Source organism: Siphateles boraxobius, unplaced genomic scaffold (genome assembly GCF_051911475.1).
Source record: "Siphateles boraxobius isolate OS27281-9 unplaced genomic scaffold, OSU_SipBor_1 5, whole genome shotgun sequence".
NCBI lineage: Eukaryota > Metazoa > Chordata > Actinopteri > Cypriniformes > Leuciscidae > Siphateles > Siphateles boraxobius.
Window position 1 is genome coordinate 34069507 of NW_027509141.1, and position 18172 is coordinate 34087678.

At 39.1% G+C, this 18172-nt stretch overlaps 1 pseudogene; it reads right to left on the reverse strand.

The window, feature by feature from the left end:
* On the reverse strand, window positions 1-12260 carry LOC143711945 (taste receptor type 1 member 3-like; annotated as a pseudogene).
* Window positions 12261-18172: the final 5912 nt, after the last annotated feature.

Sequence of the window (18172 nt, forward strand, 5' to 3'; positions counted from 1 at the left end):
TTAGCTTTCTTCAGGTGGTGTTGGTAGGACCCCTTCTAAAAATGTACGAAAGTGATCATCTGTGTTGAGTTCTGGGTGTTTGACTAACAGGCGGCATTTAGGGAAAAAATAGGCCGCTACCAGCCCCATGTTACTTAGTAAACTTACTCCTACTTGAGCAGTCGACTTCTCTTTATCACTTAGACTTGTGTAGATGGGAATGAACATCACCCATATTACACAGTAAATCAAGGTGGAGATGATGATATCTCTGGCCAGGTTATACTGTCCTGGCGGCTTTAGAGCCATGAAGGTAGACATAAATGACATCAGTGCCAGAAGAACATTGAAACCGAGCATCAAGCCAAAGTTTAACATGGGCTCCACTGGGCAATGTAGAAAAGTTTTCACATAGTTCACCTCCAAACTGGCCACGTATTGGGTCAAGGAGGGACCTTTTCGGGCGTACCAACCACACAGTCCCGCTTGGAGCCCGCAACATCCCAGAATCACAAACCAGCTTCCTCGTCCTCATAGGTTCTCCAGGTGATCGGGAGACTTTTCAGGGAACTCTGTGACGCACACAATCTGGTAAGTAAAAGATGGCAGTAGAATTTTTTTTTTTTTTGCATTTCTTGTTTTAATACAGTGGTTCTATTTGGTTTTATTTCAGGACTTACACTTAACCTCAAGTGATGACTTATCACACAATTAAGTACGCACAATTAAGTTGTGAAGTACAGATGAATTACATTTAAATTGTATCAATATTGCAATTACATTTTATTACATAATTTTTTTATTATTTATTTCATTTTATTAAATTAAAATGGCTTTTAATTTATTTTCTTTTTTCTAAAGATCACCTGAAGGGAAATGGTCAGAATGACCGAGAGGGCCACAGTGGGAAAAAAGGCGTTTAGTGGCTGCTGCAGACGGCACACGATGTCTCCCGGCTGACCCAGGAACAGCACCAGGCTTGTACATTCTCCCGCTAGACTCAACAGAGCAAGGCCACTCAACGGTCCACCTGCAGTTTTCACCAGTGAATGAATGAATGAATGAGGCATTTATATAGCGCTTTCATATGTACTACTGTACACCCAAAGCGCTTTACAATCATATCAGGGGTTCTTTCCTCAACCAGCACCAGTGTGCAGCATCCACTTGGATGATGCGACGGTAGCCACAGTACAACGGCGCCAGTGCGCTCACCACACCCCAGCTATAGTTGGAGAGGAGAGAGAGTGATAGAGCCAATTCAGTGGATGGGGATTATTAGGAGGCCATGATTGGCAGGGGCCAATGGGTGGAATGTGGCCAGGACACCGGGGTTACATCCCTACTCTTTACGAGTAGTGCCATGGGATTTTTAATGACCACAGAGAGTCAGGACCTCGGTTTAACGTCTCATCTGAAGGACGGTGCTCTTTGACAGTATAGTGTCCCCGTCACTATACTGGGGCGTTAGGACCCACACAGACCACAGGGTGAGCGCCCCCTGCTGGCCTCACTAACACCTCTTCCAGCACCAACCTGGTTTTCTCAGGAGGTCTCCCATCCAGGTACTAACCAGGCTCAGCCATTCTTAGCTTCAGTGGGCAACCAGTCTTGGGCTACAGGGTGATATGGATGCTGGCCAGTGGAGTTCCTCTATGCCTGAAAAATACAGCCCCTACCAATACATGTAATGCTAGCAGCAAAATTCCTCCCAGAATGAGTCCGATTGACTCATTGTTGCTCCAGGCCAGGTAAGTATAGATGGGATAGACACAGCTTGTGCTTCGTAGGGTGGACCACTGGCCTTTGGGACATGATCTACACTGGATGTCATCTTCAAATCAACAGAGAAGGAAGATTAAGGTCAGTCAACATCAAATGGCAAGAAGCTCATGCATTCATTTTCTATTCGCTAGGCATGTTAGATAAAGCAAGTATGTTAAGAGCAAATTTTAACCGCCCTATTAGGATTGTTTAGAATGACTTGAAAACAGGGTCAGAAATGAATGGGCTGGGGCAACAATGCATTTAGGGAATTACTTTTAGTTCCTGTTTTTTAATTGTATAATTTATGTAGGATATTTAAAATTGCACTAATCTCATACCATTATGGGATTATTCCACCATAGAACAGAATAAAGCATCGTTAAACATTCTTAAAAATGTTCTTGGAAATAAATTCCTGTGGGCAAATATTGCCCCTTAATGGAAAAGTTAATTTCAGACCCTAGTAGTCGCGCACCTGTGCTGTTTAGGAACGTTCCCTCCTTGCAGTCAATGCAGTTGAAACAGCAGGAGTGGAAGCCTTTAACTCTGCGCACTTGTCCTATCCTACAGTCTGATGAGCACGTGGACATTGGCACCTGTTACAGAGACCATTTGTCAGGCTCTGTGATGTACACTAGAACCAGTCACAAGTTTGGACACACCTACTCATTACATATTTTAGAATAATGGTTAAAATAACAGTAAATTGTTTCAAAAACATTTGAAATAAATTGAGATTTAAGTCTTATATATTATTAGTCTACAAAACTAATTGTAAGCATTTCAGATAATGAATAAGTGTAGAAACTTGACTGGTAGTAAAACAATTTAAATTACAATACAAGCATTTGTCCTATTCATACCTTTCCATTTTTCGTGTGCCATTTTATGTCTTCTTCATCAATTGTGAGGTTCACATAAAAGTATCCAATTCCATCAAAGCGCACAGTGGTGTCATTAAAGATCCATTGCATAATATCATAGCCAACGTTTGGATTACTCTCTTTATCAAACTTAAAATTGACTCCCTCTAGATCTACAGAAACTTTTTGTAGTTTCTTTAACAGCTGTAGGAAAGATCAAAAACGGTTCTATTAGTACACCCTTAATCTTGTATGCTAAAACAAGCAGATTTACAGAAAGAGATGCTTGTGTGTGATTACCTGCCATGGATAGACTCTGTCAGTCTTGGGATTTAGAGCACAGCGGGTGGCATTACATCCAAGCAAGTCATCCAGCGCGTGTGCGACACAGTAGATGGCAGTATACACAGTGAAAGCAGACCGCTGCACAAGTTTTACCTCTACCATGCTCAGGTTGGCTTGGCTTAGGGAGCTGCAGCTTGGGCAAGGATTGTCCAGAGTGGAGATTTCTGTATTAGGCTCCTGGGGGATTTGTGTCTCCTCCATTTTTTTTGAAGAGCTCACGGATATAGGGAGTGAATAGGTCAATAGGTCTGGTGATGTCTGCAAACGCCAGCACTGTGCCTATTGAATTGATGCCGGGCAGGGTGGATACACCATCATTGAGAGACCATGCAGTGCTTCCCACCCAAACGGCTGTTATGTTTCGTTTGATTACCTGGTTAGGTAGTGATGACAAAAACATTTAAAATCACCAAAACCGGTATGCTTAGTCAGAATATAAAAAGTGAATAAAAAAAGAGAACAAGAATTACAAATTTATATTTTTCCCTAAAGCCCACTTATAATATTTCCGGCACCAATATAGTTTCATAATTTAGTTTTGTGACCATTTTCTACTCTCTTTTTGAGCCATAAATTTAAACAGACTGTTTTTGCTTCTTAACTCTTCGCGGTCGCAGATCACGCCGGCGTGATAGTCACACGACCAGTTTAAGACGTCAAAGCATAAAAACAAAAGTCTTGTTGAGCACTGCCATCCACTTCTGTCGAAAGTGCTAGCTTGAAATTCTATTTTACTTTTTGTTTTGTGTTTATAGACCAAGTAAAAACGGAGATATGACCATTTACGCGTCTATATAAAAAAATATTGACGCGTTCGTAAAAGAACGCAAGATGGGATGCGACAGGCGTTGCATTTATTCTAATAACTTCGTTGGTTATGTCATAAAAAAATAGAGAAAAATTTGTGAATCTGCTGACTCTGCTCTTCAGGCTGCACATTTTAGGGAATGGAGGAGGCGCCAACTGAGGAAAGAAGCGAAATTGAAAGGCAGGAGATTTACAGAGTAGACAAAGAGAGACATATATACATGATATATTTAGAGAGAGATATTATTGTTAGTTTTTGGAAGAGTTTGAGTAGATTTGGAGAGTACTTTAGGAGTAGATTTAAATCAACTGTTTTGAGGAGTGGCACAGATTTAAAAAAAACACACCTGATATTTGTTGTAAATAGTTGTATGTAAAGTTTGATTTTGTGTTCATTTTACCTTTTGTATGGTATATTTTAGGGCTGTGAATCTTTGGGTAGGCAGCAAATCGATTCGATTCACGATTCATAGGTTTTCGATTCGATTAAAGAACCATTTTTGCAAATTCAAAAAGATTCGATTCAATGCGATTCACATTAAAATTTGATGCGATTCGAATAATTCGATTCGATTCTTATTTTTTTATATGCATTCATAGGATTATTTAAATGCTTCCCCCAATGGGTCTTAGTCAGGGTGTGAATTATAAAGCTGCCTTCGGGGGTCAGAGTGAAAAAAAAAAAAAAAAGAATTAACGACATTTTATCTATTGTTAACGTTAGTTCATGTTAGTTTTAAATGAATCTATTATTATAAAAAATATTTCCAAAGCCTATAAATAAGCATTTGTAAAAATGTAAACCAAGATTTAAAGAGGCTTTAAAAGTATAGGTAGTTCATGCGAACTATTTTGTAGGAACACAACCTTAAAGTGTTCCTGGTACATTAAACATCCTTCCATTGTGAGACTAAAAATACCATGAACTTTCCCAACTAAACCTTAACTAACGTTTCCTCATGGAATAGCTACTCTTTGTTCTCTTTATCAGACTGAACATTTTCCTTGTGGTTCTGAAAGAAAACGCGCCGGATGTCTACTCGTGCTATAGTAACGATTACGAATGCAACTTTAATGCGCATCTGATTGATGGATAAACCACGCGCTCTTATTTCAGTGTAATTAATGTTGTAGTTATTTCATCAGTTCAGTTTAACGACATTAAGTTACATTTCATTCATCATTCATGATTAATCGGAAGAGTGTGCATTTTAGACACCTATTATATGTTTTCTCTTTCCATGTAATAAATACGCACCCTTGAATAAGTGGGGTTTTACTTTAACTGCTCAGGACGAGTATGACCCATTTCCGTAAAACTTCAGTATCTTATCTTAAAGAAATTAACGGTGACGTTTACACGCAACGAGCGCGTTGTTTCATAGCAGTGCCCGCGCAATGATATGGCAGGTTTATCAATGGCTTGCTTTCTCGATAGAGAGCTGTCATCTGCTAATGTGAACACCAATGGCTGTCCTGAGGAGAGCTCAAACATGGACTGCTCAAAAATCTGTAGATGAGAGCTATATGGGACCGAGCGCGAGCGAAATCCAGTGAAAGATGGTAAGAGTGCAGCAAGTATGTGAGAGCTGTGAGGACGCGAAATGACGCCGCACAACGCCTCAATTCGCGCATGTAGTCATTTAATGTTTATATGTTTTGAAGCACTGAATCGATATAGAATCGCAAATTTTGCAATTCTTAGCATTTTAAATCGAATATTGACCGAAATAAATGATCCACGATTCGAAATACATGTTTCAAGATCGATGCATATGCATCGTCAGGATTTGTAATCGATGCATCGAGAAAACGAATGAATCGTTACACCCCTAGTATATTTGCATTATTGAGGAACCCCTCTTACTCAAGAAATGAAAGCCCTGTAATGGAGCTATATGTGTAATTGTACATGAAGTGTTTTGTAGAGTTTCTAAGCAAAAAAGAAAAGGAAAAACGCCTATTGCCACACCTGCTTTTTGCTGTACATATAGTTTGATTTTATCTCAATTTTAGCTTTTTTATGTTGTATTTTCACTATTTGGGAACCCTCATTCTCTTTGATTGCAAGGCTTTAAATATAGCTCTCTATATAATTATGTGCACAACATTTTTTAAAAAGTGGCAAAGCTAAAAAGAAAAAAAAAGCCTATGGCTACACCCGCTATTTTTTGTAAATAATATTTTTTTGTATATAGCTTGATTATATCTGAATTATACCTGTATATGTTGACATTAACAACTTGTGTTTACATTTTAAACCTTTTAAAATGCTTCATTGAGCATTTTGTGTTTTTTGTGTGATTTTGGGTGCAGTATGTTGATACAGTACATCAAAGTGAAAAACTAATTGTCTGTTCATATATGTGATGGTGTGCTGAAAAAAATTATACCAAACATTGGTATGGTAAACATTTGTTTATGTCGCAAAATAAAAAATAAAAAAAGTACTCAAAAACGGCCAAAATAGCCCAAGACTCTAAAGGGTTAAGAGGATGTTCACACAGAATGCATCTTTGCATTCCTCTGCACTGCTTTTCATGGTTTTAAACATGCCTTAGATGGATATCTCGCGTCTCGTGACACAGCGTTCGAAAAACGGCAGTGCTCAATTTAGTTAAAACATGCCTCAAGACAGACCTTGCATTTTTTTCCCTTTCCACTGTCCTGCATCTTACATTCTTAAACAGAAAACATGTTGTTTGAACAACCCTTAAATGTTCATGTGAACGTCCACTTAGCATGTGAAATGAGTAACAGCCCCACACTTAATTTACATTTATTAATTTAGCAGATACTTTTATCCGAAAGGACTTACAAATGAGGTAGATCAGAAAGCAATTTGTTATAAGAGTGAGCAAAATTTGTAGTGCACAATGCGAGTTTTAAAGTAAGTGCTCTTGTTTATGGTTGTGGTAAGCAGTGTTTTAGCTGTTTCTTGAAAGTTGTGATGTGAGGTTGGCCTCTTGTTTCACCAAAGAGGAAGAACAACTTTGTGCTTCTTTGTGAAGGGATAGCAATAAAAAGAGCCTCTATTAAATTGTAGCCAGCAGGTGTGCTTGGTGTCATGTTAATGTATTTGGGAATCCAACAATTTTGGAACGAGGCTCTTTTGCATCTTCAAATTGAATTGTCTTTTTTGGTTTGGCCAGAAAGTTTACAGTTCTGAATCTACAGTATAATTTTATAGTATTGCAAACTCCTGTACTTCAAAAGATCAAATATTTTTTTTCACAATATGGCCCTTTTAAAGTTGCAAACATTTTTTTTTTTTACCTCTATGAAGAAGTCTCTGGCTGGTTCAGGGAGAGAGAAAACAACCACCACCCCCACTTTGGCATCCACAATACGATTGAGAATCTCTTTTATCATTGGCTCTGGATCAGTGTATACAGGAATCAAACCCTGATATGCCACACAGATGGACTCCTCATTGGCCATGCTGGAAAACAGCTGCTGGCCCTTCTGTCCGTATTCATCGTCACTACCTATTACTGACACCCAGTTCCACCCAAACTTTTTCAGAAGCTGGACCATGGCTGCAACCTGCCAGCGATCACTGGGAACTGTGCGCATGAAGGATGGGAAGGTCTCTTTGTCACTGAACATGTCGCTGGTGGCAGCATAGCTAATCTAAGATTAGGCAATTAGAGATAAATTGGAACAGGAATTAAAATTAAAAAAACAGGAAGAGCATCCCAGATTGAGTATGAAAATGCTAGTTAAGACTTTTGCTTACCAAAACAATTCCAACAATATACCAGGTTAAAGTACATGCATTATATTTGTTACAAATGTATATTCTTTTCCAAAAATGAATTATTTTTACTTTAACACTTTACAATAGCATTAGCTTACATAAACTAACAATGAGCAATATATTTTTTTAAGCAGTTGTTCATCATTGTTAATGTTAGTAAAAATCGAATTGTTCATAGTTTGTTCATGTTAGTTCACAGTGCATCAACAAATGTTAACAAATACGACTTTGAATTTTAAAAATGTATTAGTAAATATTGAAATTACAATTGACTAAGAATAATAAATGTGGTAGAAGTATTGCTTATTGTTATTTCATGTTAACGAATATATTTAACTAATGTTAACAATGTTAACCTTTTTGTAAAGTGTTACCCTTTTTACAGTATTTTTGTTTTTTCATTGTATATGGTAAGGTCATAAGGTCAGGTCTGTAGCATTTTCAGATTTGCTACAAATGAGATTTTATGTTTCATCCTCTAACACTTTTAATGGCAACTCACCAATGGCATCAGAAAAAATCCAATCAGCTTGCCAATGACCGGGACCAACTCGGAGTTGTTTGGGCCTATGATAGCTATAACACGGGTCTTGTAGTCAGTGTAGTTACAGGCGATGTCCAGTTCCTCTGTTGATTCCTTTGTGAGAAACTGAAGGACAGGCCTTATGACAACGGCTGGTTGCATGCATGTGTCGTAACTCTCAAATCCTAGTGTGATTCCAGGTAGGAGATCCTCTATAGAGTTGATCACATCCACAGAGAACTTCATCACCTATGAGAGAGACAGACCAAATGTGCTTATTCTGCCAAAACAGAAAGATTAAAGGTGATTTCAGGGAGTAAAGCTTTTTAAAATTTTGTAGACTACGTTGTCAATATGGCTTCCTCAAAGATTTTACCTGTTGCACTCAAGATCTTCAGGCTTCACCCGTTGGCTCAGTTCACTTGTCAAGTCAAGTCAAGTCATCCTCATTTATATAGCGATTTTAACAATGTAGATAGTTCCAAAGCAGCTTTACAGAGATAAACATATAATTTAAGGTAACAGAGATTGGTTTAGTTTTATAGTGGTTCTTGAAAAATGTTTTTTCCAGCTAAAGTAGTTTGTTATTAAATTAGGGGCCGCTAAGACGACACCGTTCTCTCTAAACAGACTTTAAACGCGAACCTGTGATAGACGCTGATTGCATCCACATGCGCATTAAGAATTGATTCTATAGTTATGTGCGTTTGAATATATGTGCGCAGGTTTGTAATTCCTTACAAACCATGCCTAAACAAACTACTTGTCTTGTCTATAAATTTTGATGCAGAATTTTATTTTATCTTAACACTTCGGGTAGGTACGCGAACCAAAAAAAATCCACAACGCTTTATCTGTAGAGTGGTATAGGGATCCTCCATAGGGAGAGGCTAGTTGGCACTTCAGCACTGCATTGTCATCGGGTCCAGGCGAAAGTCCTTCGTCAGATCTGGAAACGGTCTGGATCCGGCAGGCTGCGGGAAAACCTCGGGATAAACGAAGACACTAAAATTAGCGTAGATGCCATTCTTCTTATGATGTAACGAGTACATTGGGATTTAAGGTGAAGTGTTCTAAGCAGCCTAACATTGAATTATAGAAGTCTATAGAGTGTTATGTGAATGCTAGGTCAAAGAGATGTGTTTTTAGTCTAGCTTTGAACTGACAGACTGTGTCTGCTTCCCGGACAATGTTAGGAAGATTGTTCCAAAGTTTTGGTGCTAAATAGTAAAAGGATCTACCGCCAGCAGTCGATTTAGATATTCTAGGGATTACCTAGGTATTATGGCCAGAACTTTGAGATCGGAATAGACCTTAAGGACTATAATGCGTTAAGAGCTCACTCAAGTACTGGGGGGCTAAACCATTTAGTGCTTTGAAAGTAATCAGCAATATTTTAAAATTTATACAATGTTTAATAGGGAGCCAATGCAGTGTTGACACAACCAGGCTAATATGGTCGTACTTCCTGGTTCTGGTAAGAACTCTAGCGGCTGCGTTTTGAACTAGCTGTAGTTTGTTTATTAAGCATGCAGGGCAACCACCCAGTAGAGCAGCGGTCCGAGAACTGAGCCTTGTGATCGATAAGACATCTCTTCATGTACTGCTACAAACTGATAGCGGTCAGATAAATATGATTTAAACCATGCTAATGCAATTCCACTAATGCCAACATAGTTTTTTAGTCTATTTAAGAGAATGTTGTGGTCAATGGTGTCAAATGCAGCACTAAGATCAAGTAACACTAATAGAGAGATATCATTTCCTTTAAGAAAGGAACACAGTTGTGAGGATACTGCTTTTTCTAATATCTTTGATAGAAAAGGTAGATTTGAGATCGGCCTGTAATTGACTAATTCTGTAGGATCAAGTTGCGTTTTTTTAACAAGTGGTTTAATCATAGCCAGCTTAAAGTTTTTTGGTACGTATCCTAGAGACAAAGACGAATTAATGATGTTAAGAAGAGGATCTATGACTTCTGGAAGCATCTCTTTCAATAGTTTAGTCGGCATAGGATCTAACATACATGTTGTCGATTTAGATGAATTAACGAGTTTGCAAAATTCTTGCTCTCCTATGGCAATGAATGAATCAAATTTTACTTCAGGGAGACTATAATGCACTCCCTGATGCGATGCTGTAGTAGACGGTTGCATAGTTATCATTTTGTCCCTAATATTATCAATCTTATAAGTGAAGAAGTTCATAAAGTCATTACTGCTGTGTTTCTTGGATACTTCTGGGCTTGAAGCTTTCTTTTTCATTAGAGTAGCCACTTTTTCAAATAAATACCTAGGATTATGTTTATTTTCTTCTAATAGGGTTGAAAAATAAGCAGATCTAGCAGCTTTTAAAGCCTCTCTGTAAGCAACCGAGCTCTCCTTCCATGAAATCCGAAATACCTCTAGTTTTGTTTTCTTCCAGTTGCGCTCCATTTTTCTGGCTGCTCTCATAAGGGCCTGGGTGTGCTCGTTGTACCACAGCGTTGGACTATTTTCTTTAATCTTCTTTAAGCGCAACGGAGCAACTGTGTCTAAAGTGCTGGAAAGGAGAGAGTTAAAAGTTTCTGTTGCAATATCAAGTTCTTCTAAGCTATCTGGGATGCTGAGATGATGAAACTGATTAGGAAGATTATTGATAAAGCAATCTTTAGTGGCAGAAGTGATATGTCTAACATGTAACACGGAGTTGGCTTTGCAGCCTTGGCTAAATGTAATTTACATGGGACTAGATAATGATCTGAGATGTCGTCGCTCTGCTGCAGAATTTCAACAGCATCAACATTGATTCCATGTGATAATATTAGATATAGAGTATGATTACGACAATGAGTAGGTCCTGACACGTGTTGTCTAACTCCAATAGAGTTAAGAATGTCTTTAAATGCCAATCCCATTGCATCTTTTTCTTTATCTACATGTATATTAAAATCCCCAACAATTAGGACTTTATCTGCAGTCAATACTAATTCTGATAGAAAGTCAGCAAATTCTTTGATAAAATCTTTATGGTGCCCTGGTGGCCTGTATACAGTTGCCAGCAGAATTCTCAAACTTGATTTATCGTTTACATTATATATTTTTACATTAAGCACCAACACTTCAAAATAAGTATATTTAAAACTAGATTTTTTAGTGGTTTAGAAAATATTACTATAAATTACAGCAACACCTCCCCCTTTGCCTTTCAGGCGAGGTTCGTGTTTATAACAGTAATCATGGGGGGTGGACTCATTTAAAGTAATGTAATCGTTTGATTTTAGCCAGGTTTCTGTCATACACAGCACATCTAGGTTATAATCTGAAATCATATCATTAACTATGAGCGCTTTTGAAGTAAAGGATCGGATATTCAGCAACCCAAGCTTTATCGTTTGTTCATCTGTATTATATATATTTTTTATTTGTTGAAAATCAATTACATTTTTAACCTTAGATCGGTTTCGAAGTTTTTTGGATTTCCAAATTCGGGGAACAGACACAGTCTCTATATGATGATATCTAGGTGAAAGAGGCTCTATGTGATGGGATTTATCTGACCTTGGTGACGCGAGGCCGCTAGCAGATGGTCGGTTTAGCCAGTCTGTCTGCTTCCTGACCTGAGCCCCAGATTGTCATGTTTTGTCTCTAAGACTATGAGCCAAATTACTAGAGAGAAGAGCAGCACCATCCCAGGAGGGATGAATACCATCTCTTTTCAACAGGTCAGGTTTGCCCCAAAAACTTTTCCAATTGTCTATGAATTCTATATTATTTTGCTGACAGCACTTAGACAGCCAGCCATTGAGTGATGACAATCTGCTAACTATCTCACCACTCCTTCGAACAGGAAGGGGGCCAGAGCAAATTACAGTGCCTGACATCGTACTTGCGAGTTCAAACACCTCTTTAATATTAATTTTGGTGATCTCCTACTGGCGGAGTCGAACATCATTAGTGCCGACGTGAATAACAATCTTAGAGATTTTACGATTAGCATTAGCCAGCACTTTTAAATTTGCTTTGATGTCAGGCGCTCTGGCTCCCGGCAAACATGTGACTTTGTTGGCTGATGTTGGCTGGCTTGTGAGTTCGTTAATTGGGAAAGGTCCTCCTATCAGAATATCTCCAGGCGATTTGAAAAGATTTGTTGAGATGATCTCAAACCATGATGGGTTCTTGCTGAGTCCAGACCCCAGAATGCCACAGAGCACCAGAAGTGTCCACTCCTTAGCCATTCTGGAGGGTAAACAATCAAGGAAGCATGAAGATATGTATCATGGATATTGATGAATGAAAGTGAAATAGCTGGACTGACCATACTGACCAGTATTGCTTAGGCTCTTCTTGTTTTGATGTGTTGTGATTCTCTCAGTGGCGAGAGATTATGATGGTTAGATGGTCAACCGACAACACGTGAGAAATATGCACCACCCCACACTTCTGCGATCACCTTGCAGGTGCTTTGCCTGTAAATTAAGGGTCAACATCAAGTTTCATTCCGGCTTCACTTGGAAATGTTTTGGTCTCACCTCAACGTTCAAGTACGTTTCAATTGACATTGGTAATTCGCAGATTAAAAAGTATTTTTTTAAATATAAGGGGTTGTTCACACAGGTTGTTATGTTGTTAATAGCTGCTCCTTTCCAGTAGAATTTCATCTCGTTTTTTTCAGCACTGTGTTTTGAGGACACTATCAAGTTAAACTCTTTCTTATTTTGCTGTCTTGCTGCGTTTACTGCAAAGCTACTAAATATCTGTTTTCAGCAAAGGTCAGAGGAGTTTCTTATGCCTTGGGTAGAAAGTTATTGTTTGTGTACTTAAATAAAATAAAAAAAGAGTCAAAGGAATTTTTTTTGTTATTAAACAGGGTGTTGTTTTCACAGTTGTTTTACAGTTTTGTCACAGTACTTGTATGTTCAGAAACACTTTGTGTAGTGCAGTGAGAAAACACAAGCACAGAAAAGAGATCTGGTTAAAAAAATATATGTTGAATAAACAATTGAAATGTGGTGACTTGCACAATGCATTCATACATAAATTTCCATAGTATTTGTTTGTGGATGTGATAGAAAGTGCTTCATGATGGATTATAGCTCATGCATGAATAGCGAAATAAACATTGAAAGACAGCAAGAGCTAAGGAAGTATTTATATTAATTTTTAAATTACTTAATGGCCAACCCATTTTAATAATGAATGATTTTTAAAGATTTATTCTAAACATACTTATCAGTGATTTGATAGAATTGATTTTGTGACCTTAAACTGTATATTTTATCTTATAACTATAATATGTAGATTATTGAATATTACAATATGGATTTCGTCTCTATTGTATTTGCAAGTTATGTAGTCACGTACAGTGCTCGAAGTGGGAAGGTACTCACCGGTACGCAGTACCGGCACTTCTACATTTTACTCTTAAGCGTACCTGCACTGTTTCTTGCGTACCGCTACTTCTCGTATGTAGCCGGTACTCTACCACTGACAGAAAAAGCGTCAGTGTCAAGCCCGTTTCACATATACTCCGTTTGCAGTGCGTATGTGGTGCATATTTTTTCCGCACCCGTATTAACAGGTTAGAGCGTTCACACTGCACGCGGATGCGCTCCGGCGATCCGTTCCAGGAGCGGTGTGTAGCCTATACAGCAGTGCAGAGATCGTTTCCACACGAGTCTATTTCTGCTGTGCTGCACGTGCTGAATTAAAGTTACAGCGCATGGTTCGTGGTCAAAATGAACACAGATTGACATGGAAATATAATAATCTTACCATAAATGCATTTAATTAAATAAAATGTATAGTATCTCACCATAAATGTATTTTTGGACTTGCAGACTTGGAGGAGTTCCGTTTTCACACACACACACACACACACACACACACACACACACACACACACACACACACACACACACACACACACACACACACACACACACACACACACACACACACACACACACACACACACACGTACCGGCACCTTTTTTCCCCCACTTCAAGCACTGGTCACGTACATACTCACTTAATACTGTGGGCGCTAAATTGGTTTGCATAAGTGTATCATCAGATGTATAATGTCAAAACTATCTGTCGGATATTTGCATTCAATTTTGAATGTTGTTAAGATGATCCTACATTGAATTCCTGTCCTGGCCACATGTTTACATACAAACAAAAAGTTCTTTGCATACATTTGGAGTAGGGTGCGAAGCATTTTTCTCTTACATTTTCATTGGTGTTAGTTTTTGTTTATATCTTATTTTGTAAATCTCAAACAGGATTATTGTAGTTGTATGGATTGAATCCAGATAATGAATAGATGGATCTTTATGATTGGCCTAGTGTAAATATAGTAGGACTGATTTAATTATTGAGTTAATCTGTCAATTATGAATGACATAAATAGTTCATTCACTGAAATGAGAAACATTTGAGAGATCTATTGGATAGAGACATATTTCTGTTGCATAGAAATGGAACAAAAGCTCCCTTGCAACTAAATATGACATTTTAAAACCTTTTAGTCTCTCGCTTCTGCCGACCTTAATCCATTATATCTCTTATGTCACTAACCAGCAGAGGTCTAAATTATGTTTTAATTTAAGATTTGTAATCAAGGTCTTCTCTAAAATGAAAAAAAGGGACAAAAACTTCTTTATCTCCCTGAATATCTTGACATGAACCGGTAAAGGCACACAAACATCTATCCCGTTTTTAATCTGCCTCAAAGCTTTTTGGTACCTTTGATCATTTACTTTTGCTTTCTCTCTTCTTTAGTTTGTAAATATATTGCACGTATATGCTTTCTTTTTTTAAAGAAAAGAAGTTCGCTGACTGGAACATATGATATAAAACAAATTTTCTCCTTCAGTTTATTTTGGGTTTGATGTTCAGATGAAGATGTCAGCATAGGGGTATTTGTATGTTGCCCTGTCGCAGAAGAAGCTGCATGTTTGGACAGCGTCCTTTGAGTGCACTGCATGGGTGTGTTTTAAACATGCGAAGGTGGATCTTCCACCTTCCCTCTTCCTGCATGTGTAGGTGTTGATGAGTGGGTGTGTGCGTAGGTGTGGATTTGGGTGAGTTATTAGGAAGCTGCACTTTTGCAGTTTGTTTTATGCTCTGAGGCTGCATTAAACATGGAGGTTTATGTGAAAATTTAAGTTATCAACCCAGGTCCTTAAAAACTAGGCTATCCCGCATACACAGTCAGACTTTTATTTCATCCATTGGCTTTTATAAAGTTTCCAACACGCTAACATTGTGAAAAAGAAAATTTGGCAACAGTTTAGAGAAGCGACTAAATTTCAAGGGAAAACAACGGACTTGGCAACCCTGGTAGTAGTCAGTGTTCCCTTTCAAAAGGGAACTCCCACTGCGTCATTTGACGCTATGGGGGGACGTCTCTGTAAAAACAAGTGTCTGAAACGCTCGGTAATCCTATTGGCCTATGACAGCCTATGACATCACTACTAACACTACTACTTGGTGTGTCTCTAGAGTCAGACCTTAGTTTCAGTAGTCATGTCAAAGCAATAACTAAATCAGCATACTATCACCTGAAAAATATTGTAAGAATTAGATGCTTTGTTTCCAGTCAAGACTTAGAGAAAATTGTGCATGCTTTCATCACCAGAAGGGTGGATTATTGTAATGGACTTCTCACTGGCCTTCCCAAAAAGACCATAAGACAGTTGCAGCTCATACAGAACGCTGCTGCCAGGATTCTGAGCAGAACCAGAAAATATGAACATATGACACCAGTCCTCAGGTCTTTACACTGGCTGCCAGTTACATATAGGATTGACTTGAAAGTATTATATAAATCATTCAATGGCCTAGGACCTCAATACATTGCAGATATGCTCACTGAATATAAACCCAACATATCACTCAGATCATTAGGATCACATCAGCTGGAAATACCAAGGGTTCACTCTAAGCATGTTGAGACCGCCTTTAGCTACTATGCCAGCCGTAGCTGGAACCTGCTTCCAGAAGAGATCAGATGTGCTCCTACAGTAGTCACATTCAAATCCAGACTCAAAACACATCCGTTTAGCTCTGCATTTACTGAATGAGCACTGTACCACTTTTCGTCCGACTGTTTGTACTGTATATATATATTTTTTTTCAAAACTGTTTTAATTATTCTGATTTCTTTTGATTATTTAAATGTCTTCTATGTAAAGCATATTGAATTACCACTGTGTATGAAATGTGCTATATAAATAAACTTGCCTTGCCTTGCCTACTAGTGCGACCCAGAAATAAATAAGGGGAGCCTAGAGAACATGTCAACAATTTTTTGTCTTTAGGGACTCACTGGTTTGGACGCTTCAACCTGAAACTTCAAAAAGGTAATCATGGCTTGTGAAAAACGCTTCAGGAAGTGTGTGTATCTATGTCTAAGATATTTGATACTTGATGACACACAACCTGTGTGTTTATTGTTTGGGCTCAGCATGCACAATCAGTTCCTGAGGGATCTGCTTGTGCCATTATGAGTTTTTCCCCTTGAGAAAACTCCACTCTCGTCTGCCCTCTTCTCGAGGGAATAGGGACAGACATCTGTACCAGGCGGTTCAGGTTCCGCTTCCGCTGAGGCAGAGCAGAGACTGGAATTGTGTTTTTTTTCAGAGGGAGCTCGCTGAGGAGGTTGAGAGAATTGTTAATCTCTCACGCCCCTCTGAGACTCGCGAGAGTGAGCTGCAGGATGACGATGTGTTGTCATTCACATCCTCTGATCCAGCAGCGAGTGCTCTGCTGTATATAAAACAACCAGCCCAAGAGAGCAGGAGATGGCTGATGAGGGTGAAGAGGATATACAACCCGAACCCTCACAGCCACCCTGCCCCGTGTATGTTAAGCTGTTGAGTGTTATGGATCGTGCTTCAGCGAGTCTTTAGACCAGGTCAGCCTCCCTGGTGGCATGTGGGGTTGACTTCATGTCCCCCTCAGAAAGTGACTGGACGAGAACCCCCGGCCATGTCCCCTTAAAGGAACCCCTTCCATGGAAGCTGTTAGTTCCAAGCCTTTAAACGGCCTTGGTAGGCCTTCATTGTATTGGAGGCCTCTTTGAGGCTTATAGCTTGGGCAGGGGCCGTAGGGAACACTGTCACTGACAGCCTGTATGTGACCCGAAGAGGGAGTGTTTTAGGCATTTCTGTGAAACTGCCATCTTTGACGTTTTGTCACAGCCATAATTTGGCATGCACTCCCCTCAGCATGGTGGCGTTGGTATATCGCTCCCCATATCTGCGTCAAATCGACGCAGTGTGAGTTTCCTTTCGAAAAGGAACGTCTAGGTTACGACTGTAACCTCCGTTTCCTGAGAACAGGGAACGAGACACTGCGTCTTTCGCCATGCCTTGGGGATGCCTGCTGAACAGTCCCATCAAATGTTAAGTTGTTGGTATGTTCTCCAGGCTCCTCTTATATACTTCCGGGTCACACTAGTTGTGATGTCATAGGCTGTCGCCAGCCAATAGAATTGCCTGGATAAGCATGAGCATATGATTGGATAACCATTTCAGACACCGGTTCACGCAAAGGCGTTCTCCCATAGCGTAAAAATCGACCTGTGTCTCGTTCCCTATTCTCAGGGAAAAGAGGTTCAACCAGAAAATCTCAGGAGGCAAATTTTCGTGCCCGACACTGAGTTCATGTACTCGCACTTGTAAAAATGCTCTGATACCAACAACGATACCAGGCTGTGTTTGTACACTTGTGTCCAGACAAAAAAACACTGACAACAGAGAGTATAATGGGGATAAAAATCAAGGCTGTCTATAAAGTAAATGTATCTTATTAGTGGAATATTAAACGAAATGTAGTAACACCTATATAGCTGTGGTGCGCAAGCTAATAAGAGAAAACACCTTTATAGCTGTTGTGGTGTGCGAGCTGATAAGAGATAAACGTGCAGTGGATTGAGCGTGCAGCGACACAGCTATATAGGTGTTTTCTCTTATCAGCTCGCGGACCATAGCTATATAGGTTTTACTATATTTACTATATTACTATATTATAGCCCAGCAAGCTGGTCACTTTTTCACAGACGTCAGTGGAAAGTTTGTAGTTTAGTCGGATGTCAATGGCAAGGAAAGTAAAGCCAGGCATGTAGCTTATTATTAATGTT